A 9,072-nucleotide genomic window follows, 5' to 3' on the forward strand; every position below is an offset into this window, starting at 1 on the left:
TCCGAGATTATGGGCCCCTCGGGCACCTCCTTGACATGAGACCGACGCCAAAAATTTCTATAAATACCAAAAGCCCCAAAAAGAACCCTAGATGAGAAGTTCCGCCACCGCAAGCCTCTGTAGCCACGAAAAACCAATCGGGACCCCGTTCCAGCACCCTACCGGAGGGGGAAATCATCACTGGAGGCCATCTTCATCATCCCGACGGTCTCCATGACAAAGAGGGAGTAGTTCACCCTCGGGGCTAAGGGTATATACCAGTAGCTATGTGTTTGATCTCCCTCTCTCGTGTTCTTGATTTGGCACGATCTTGATGTACCGCGAGCTTTGTTATTATAGTTGGATCATATGGTGTTTCTCCCTCTCTATTTTGTTGTGATGAATTGAGTCTTGCTCTTTGAGGTTTCGTTATGCTGGATTGAATATTGGATTTGAGAACACTTGATGTATGTCTTGCATATGGATACCCATGGTGACAATGGGGTATTACATTGATTCACTTGATGTATGTTTTGTCACTCAACTCGCGGATTCCCTAGGTGACATTGAGGTAATCTATGCATAGGGGTTGATGCACGTTGTTGTCCTACGTTCTCTGATACAAACTTTGGAGAGATTCTTTGTTGCACATTGAGGGATTGTTATGTGATCAAATTATGTTATCATTGTTGAGAGACTTTGCACTAGTGAAAGTATGAACCCTAGGCCTTGTTTTCAAGCATTGCAATACCATTTTTGCTCACTTTTTTTACTTGCTACCTTGCTGTTTTTATATTTTTGGATTACAAAAACCTATATCTACTATCCATACTACACTTGTATCACCATCTCTTCGCGAACTAGTGCATCTATACAATTTGCCATTCTATTGGGTGTGTTGGGGACACAACAGATTTCTTGTATTTGGTTGCAGGGTTGTTTGAGAGAGACCATCTTTATCCTACGCCTCCCACGGATTGATAAAACTTAGGTCATCCACTTGAGGGAAAATTGCTACTGTCCTACAAAACTCCGCGCTTGGAGGCCCAACACGAGTCTACAAGAAGAAGGTTGCATAGTAGACATCAAGCTCTTTTCTGGTGCCGTTGCCGGGGAGGTGAGTGCTTGAAGGTATATTTTAGATTTTGCAATTGAATCATTTAGTTTCTTGTTTTATCACTTGTTTGGTTTATAAAAGAAAACTACAGAAAAATGGAATTGAGCATGCAACATATAATTCATCTTTATAATGTCTTTCTTGAAAACGATGGATCAGAAAATTGTGCCAAAGTGTTAGAAGAAGTCAATAAAATGTTTGGCACTAAATCTTTGAATGATGAGATGTTGTTAGTATGAATTCTTTGAATATCCATGATGCTAATGATATGCAAAGCCAGAAGCTTGGGGATAGTATGTTTGATGAAGATGATATTTCTAGTCCCCCAAGTTTTGATGAGCAAATTTTTATGATGAAAGCATGCCTCCTGTTTATTGATGATTATATTGATGAATGTGGGTTCGGAAGAGTGTCAAATCTAGGTAATGATCCCACTATTTGGGAGGGTGTTGAATCTTTTCACAATATTGTTAAAACTGGATTTGGAGAGGTCATGATTTTATTTAGTGATGAATCCACTATTTTGGAAGAGGTTTCAATTGACTATTATGAGAACAAAGTTGCTATCTATGATGATTATTGTGATGATATGTATGATATAAAGAATAATGAACCATGGAATCTGTCATCATGATTTCAGTGCTCAAATTGATTATGTAAATCAAGTATCTTATGATAGTTATTTTGTTGAGTTTGCTCCCACTATTATGAATGAGAAGATATTTGCTTATGTGGAGAGTAATAAAATTTCTATGCCTGTAGATCATGAAAAGAATGCTTTATTTGATAGTTATATTGTTGAATTCATTCATGATGCTACTGAAAATTATTTTGAGAGATGAACATATGCTTGTAGGTATTGCAATAATATCAAGTTTCCTCTCTATGTGTTGAAAGTTTTGAAGTTGTGCTGGTTTTGCCTCCCTTTGCTGGTTGATTCTTGTTCCCATAAATTGTTTGCTCACAAAATCCCTATGCATAGGAAGTGGGTTAGACTTAAATGTGCTAGTCATATGCTTCAAGATGCTCCCATTATGTTTCAATTCTTATCTTTTATGTGAGCATCATCGAAATCATTATGTCTAGCTAGGGGCATAAAACGATGGCGCTTGTTGGGAGGCAACCCAATTTTATTTTATATTTTTGTTTTTGCTTCTATTTTTCAATAAATACACAATATTACTTCTGTAATAATTGTGTTTAAGTGTTTTAATTAGTGTTTGTGCCAAGTAGAGCCTTTGGGATGATCTATGGTGATAGTTGATTTGATTTTGCTGAAAAATAGAAACTTTTGCGCTCATTGCTGGAATTTTGTAAATTCACAGAAGCGTGATTTTCATCTGAATTTTCTACAAAAGATTGATATACAAATTTACCAGGTTTTCCTAATTTTTCAGAATTGTTGAGTTACAGAAGTATACGAAATTTCCATATTTCTACACACTGTTCTGTTTTTGACAGATTCTATTTTCTATGTGTTGTTTGCTTATTTTGATGAATCTATAGGTAGTATCGGGGAGTATGAACCATGAAGAAGTTGGAATATAGTAGATATAACACCAATATAAATTTAGAATGAGTTCACAGCAGTACCTAAGTGGTGGTTTGCTTTATTATACTAACGGAGCTTACGAGTTTTCTGTGGAGTTTTGTGTTGTGAAGTTTTCAAGCTTTGGGTAAAGTTTTGATGGACTACGGAATAAGGAGTGGCAAGAGCCCAAGCTTGGGACGCCCAAGGAACCCCAAGGTAATATTCAAGGACAACCAAGCATCTAAGCTTGGGGATGCCCCGGATGGCATCCCCTCTTTCGTCTTCAATCCACCAGTAAAATTACTTGAGGCTATATTTTTATTCACCAGATGATATGTGTTTTGCTTGGAGCGTCTTGTATTATATGAGTCTTTTTTTAGTTTTTCATAATCATCCTTGTTGTACGCACCTTTTGAGAGGGACACACATTAATCATGAATTTATTAGAATACTCTATGTGCTTCATTTATATCTTCTCAGCTAGGCAGTTGCTCTAGTACTTCACTTATATCTTTTTAAAGCACGGCGGTGGTTTTATTTTGTAGAAATTGATGAACTCTCATGCTTCACTTATATTATTTCGAGAGTCTTAAAAATAGTATGGCAATTTTCTTAGGTTATGAATTTGGTCCTAATATGATGGGTATTCAAAAGGGATATAAAAAACTTTCATGAAGATCATTGAATATATGAGAAGTTTGATTCCTTGCATTTGTTTTGAGATATAAAGATGGTGACATTAGAGTCATGCTAGTGAGTAATTTTGGATTAGTAATAATATTTGTGTTAAGGTTTGTGATTCCCGAAGTATGCACGTATGGTCTCTCGTTATGCGATGAAGTTAGAGCATGATTTATTTCTGATTGTCTTCCTTATGAGTGGCGGTTGGGGACGAGCGATGGTCTTTTCCTATCAATCTATACCCCTAGGAGCATGCGTATTAGTACTTTGCTTCGATGGCTAATAAACTTTTGCAATAAGTATGTGAGTTCTTTATGACTAATGTTGAGTCCATGGATTATACACACTCTCATCTTTCCACCATTGCTAGCCTCTCTAGTACCGGCCAACTTTCGCCGGTGCATTGAACCCACTATTTACGTTCCTAAAAAAAGCTACCATACCTACCTATTATGGCATTTCCATAGCCATTCCAAGATATATTGTCATGCAACTTCCACCATTCCGTTTTTATTATGACACGCACCATCATTGTCATATTGTTCTCATATGCATGAGGCATTCATATAGAGTCATATATTTGTTCTAGTATCGAGTTGTAATTCTTGAGTTGATATGTCCAGTTTGCATCATGTTTTGCTATTGTTATTTATAATGTTTTTATGCATAATAATGCTTTTGGGAGTAATTCTAATGCCCTTTCTCTCATAATATGCAAGGTTTATACAAAGAGGGAGAATACCGGCAGCTGGAATTCTGGACCTGAAAAAGCACGCTAGAGCTACCTATTCCACACAACTCCAAATAAGCTGAGACTTCACGGAGATTTTTTATGGAATATTTAAGAATTATTGGAGCAAATAACTACCAGAGGGGCCCACCAGGTGGGCACAACCCACCTGGGCGCGCCAGGAAGCCCAGGCGTGCCCGGGTGGGTTGTGCCCTCCTCGGCCCACCACCGGTGTCCATCTTTTGGTATATAAGTCATTTTGACCTAGAAAAAATCAGGAGAGAACTTTTGGGACGAAGCGCCGCCGTCTCAAGGCGGAACCTGGGTAGGAGCACTTTTGCCCTCCGGCGGAGCGATTCCGCCAGGGGAACTCCCCCCCGGAGGGGGAAATCATCGTCATCATCATCACCAACAACTCTCCCCATCTCCTCTCAAACCCTAGTTCATCTCTTGTGTTCAATCTTTGTACCGGAACCTTAGAGTGGTGCTTGTGGGTGACTAGTAGTGTTGATTACATCTTGTAGTTGATTACTATATGGTTTATTTGGTGGAAGTTTATATGTTCAGATCTATTATGCTATTTAATACCCCTCTGATCTTGAGCATGATTATCATTTTTGAGTAGTTACTTTTGTTCTTGAGGCCACGGGAGAAATCTTGTTGCAAGTAATCATGTGAACTTGATATGTGTTCGATATTTTGATGATATGCATGTTGTGATTCCCTTAGTGGTGTCATGTGAACATCGACTACATGACACTTCACCTTATTAGGGCCTAGGGGAATGCATTGTGGTGTAGTTATTAGATGATGGGTTGCGAGACTGACAAAAACTTAAACCCTAGTTTATGCGCTACTTCGTAAGGGACTGATTTGGATCCAAAAGTTTATTGCTATGGTTAGATTTTATCTTAATACTTTTCTCGTAGTTGGGATGCTTGCGAGGGGGTTAATCATAAGTAAGAGGTTTGTTCAAGTAAGAACAACACCTAATCACCGGTCCACCCACATATCAAATTATCAAAGTAACGAACACGAATCGAATCAACATGATGAAAGTGACTAGATGAAATTCCCGTGTACCCTCAAGAACGCTTTGCTTATTATAAGAAATTGTTTTGGCCTGTCCTTTGCATCAAAAGGATTGGGCTACCTTGCTGCACTTTTGTTACCGTTACCGTTACTTGCTCGTTACAAATTATCTTGCTATCATACTACTCGTTACTTATAATTTCAGTGCTTGCAGAGAATACCTTGCTGAAAACCACTTGTCATTTCCTTTTGCTCCTCGTTGGGTTCAACACTCTTACTTATGAAAGGACTACGATTGATCCCCTATACTTGTGGGTCATCAAGGCTCTTTTCTGATGCCGTTGCCGGGGAGTGAAGCGCTCTTGGTAAGTGGAGATCGGTAAGGAAAAATTATTACTACGTACTGAAATTTATTGTCACTTGCTACTATGGAGAACAATCCTTTGAGGGGTTTGTTCGGGGTATCTTCACCTCGACCGGAACCACAATTAGGTGCCCCTCAACCTACTGAACCTACTGAAAATATTGGTTATGAAATTCCTTCGGGTATGATAGAGCAACTGCTTGCTAATCCTTATGCAGGAGATGGAAACGAACATCCTTATGCACTTGATATATGTGGATGAAATTTGTGGATTATTTAAGCTTGCAGGTTTACCTGGAGATGAAGCTAAGAAGAAGGTTTTCCCATTATCCTTGAAGGGATAGGCATTGGCATGGTATAGGCTATGCGATGATATTGGATCTTGGAATTGGAACCGATTGAAATTGGAGTTTCACCAAAAAAATTATCCTATGCATCTAGTTCATTGTGATCAGAATTATATATATAATTTTTGGCCTCGTGAAGGAGAAAGTATAGCTCTGGCTTGGGGGAGGCTTAAGTCAATGTTATATTCATGCCCCAATCATGAGCTCTCAAGGGAAATTATCATTCAGAATTTTTATGCTCGGCTTTCTCGTAATGATCAATCCATGCTCGATACTTCTTGTACTGGTTCTTTAATGAAGAAAACTATTGAATTTAGGTGGGATCTTTTAGAAAGAATTAAACGCAACTCTGAAGACGACAAACGTAAAGAGTCAGGTATTCAACTTGAGTTTGATTGTGTTAAATCTTTTATGAATACCGTTGCTTTTCAAAAGTTTAGCACTAAATATGGACTTGACTATGTGATAGTAGCTTATTTTTGTGAATCATTTGCTACTCATGTTGATCTCCTAAGGAGAAGTGGTTTAAATATCATCCACCTATTAAAGAAGAAATTAAAGAACCGGTTGTGGTTAAAGATGAAACTATTATTTATAATGTTGACCCAGTTGTTCCTACTGCTTACATTGAAAAACCACCTTTTCCTGTTAGGATAAAGGAACATGCTAAGGTCTCAACCTTTGTCAATAAAAGCAATATTAGAGCACCTAAACTAGCTGAACAAACCAAGGTAGAACCTAGTGTTGCTATGGTTAAAGATCTCTTGCTAGAAAATATAGATGGGCATGTTATTTACTTCTGTGATGAAGCTGCTAGAATAGCCAAAGCAGATGAAAAGGATAAACATAGACCAGTTGTTGGCATGTATGGTGTCTCACTTAAAATAGAAGATCACTGTTATCATGGTTTATGTGACATAGGTGCTAGCGTGAGTGTGATACGTCTCCAACTATCTATAATTCTTGATTGTTCCATGTTGTTATATTATCATTCTTGGATGTTTTACAATCATTTTATAGTCATTTTATATCATTTTTGATACTAACCTATTGACATAGTGCCAAGTGCTAGTTGTTGTTTTCTGCATGTTTTTTACATCGCAGGAAATCAATACCAAACGGAGTCCAAACGCAGCGAAACTATTTGTGGATATTTTTGGACCAGAAGACATCTAGTGGGCCGGAGAAGCACCTAGGGGGTGCTCCAAGGGGAGCACAACCCACCAGGGCGCGCTTGGGGGCCCAGGCGCACCCAGGTGGGTTGTGCCCACCTCGGGTGCCCCCTGAATCGCCTCTTTGCTCTATAAATACCCCAATATTCCAGAAACCCTAGGGGAGTTGAAAAAAATCAATTCCAGCCTCCGCAGAGACCAGAACCACCTGATCCAATCTAGACACTATCACGGACGGGTGCATCATGTCCATTGGAGCCTCTCCGATGATGCGTGAGTAGTTCTTTGTAGACCTACGAGTCCGTAGTTAGTAGCTAGATGGCTTCCTCTCTCTCATTTGATTCTCAATACAATGGTCTCTTGGAGATCCATATGATGTAACTCTTTTTGCGGTGTGTTTGTTGGGATCCAATGAACTTTATGATCAGATCTATCTTTTTATCCATGAAAGTTATTTGAGTCTTCTTTGATCCCTTATATGCATGATTGCTTATAGCCTCCTATTTCTTCTCCGATATTTGGGTTTTGTTTGGCCAACTTGATCTATTTATCTTGCAATGGGAAGAGCTGCTTTGTAGTGGGTTCGATCTTACGGTGCTTGATCCCTGTGACAGAAGGGGAACCGACACGTATGTATCGTTGCTACTAAGGATAAAACAATGGGGTCTATTTCTACATAAATAGATCTTGTCTACATCATGTCATCGTTCTTATTGCATTACTCCCTTTTTCCATGAAATTAATACACTAGATGCATGCTGGATAGTGGTCGATGTGTGGAGTAATAGTAGTAGATGCAGGCAGCAGTCGGTCTACTAATCTTGGACGCGATGCCTATATAATGATCATTGCCTGGATATCGTCATGATTATTTGAAGTTCTATCAATTGCCCTACAGTAATTTGTTCACCCACTATTTGCTATTTTTCTCGAGAGAAGCCACTAGTGAAACCTACGGCCCCGGGTCTCTTCTTTATATATTTGCCTTTGCGATCTATTTTCCTTTACTTTTATTTTCAGATCTATTAAACAAAAAATACAAAAATACCTTGCTGCACTTTATTTTATTTGGCATTCGATCTATCAATATTTACAACTCTCTCACGTCCGTTTGCCTATTTCTGGCGCCGTTGCCCGAAAGGGATTGACAACCCCTTTAACACGTCGGGTTGCGAGTAATTGTTATTTGTGTGTAGGTGCTGTTCACATAGTGTTGCGTGATTCTCCTACTGGTTCGATAACCTTGGTCTCATCAACTGAGGGAAATACCTACCATTGTTGTGCTGCATCATCCCTTCCTCTTTGGGGAAATACCGACGTAGTTCAAGCCAACATCAAAAGGAATTTCTGGCGCCATTGCCTGGTAGACATCATCAACATCTACCAGGTTCCTAATCACAAATCTCATCTCCTCGCAATTTACATTATTTGCCATTTGCCTCTCGTTTTCCTCTCCCCCACTTCACAAAAATTTGCCGTTTTATTCACCCTCTTTTTCGTTCGCCGTTTTCTCGTCAGATCTGTTTTGTGTGCAAACTTGCTTGCCATTTTTGTCATCATGGATAGTTCTTCCTCTATTGCGTGCACTCTCAAGAACGAGGTTCTCAACTTTAAACTAAGGGGAGGAGAGAATTTAAAATATGCTTGGTATAGGATTTGCAATGCTCATAATAGATCTATCCGTAAGCAATCTACCGTTGTTCTTCTTCGCTATTTTTATGTGGGCATCACCAATTGGTATAGATTCGTCCTTGATATGATTGCCGGTGGAAATTTCTTGATGTGCCCTTCTCTTGATGCTTTTAATGCTATGGGAAATTTGGTGCGCTCACCACCTCTTATGATTAATGAAACAACTTTGACTCTTGAGCATGTCATGGAAAGATTAGATGCTATTGAAAAGAAAATGCTTACCGAAGATCATATTGAAAATTTGGATAAAAAGATGCATAATTTTGCCACTAAAATTGGGTCAAAAGCGGGAGAAGTTTTCAAGTTGTTGAAAGAAAGGGGGACCGTAATTCATGAGAGAATTGAAGAAAGCCCGTCCCGGATTGACAAACTAGAAGAAATCTTCAGTAATTTAAGCACGGCTTTTGCCTCCGCTAAAACTATAGAA

This window comes from Aegilops tauschii, chromosome 1, assembly GCF_002575655.3.
Source record: "Aegilops tauschii subsp. strangulata cultivar AL8/78 chromosome 1, Aet v6.0, whole genome shotgun sequence".
NCBI lineage: Eukaryota > Viridiplantae > Streptophyta > Magnoliopsida > Poales > Poaceae > Aegilops > Aegilops tauschii.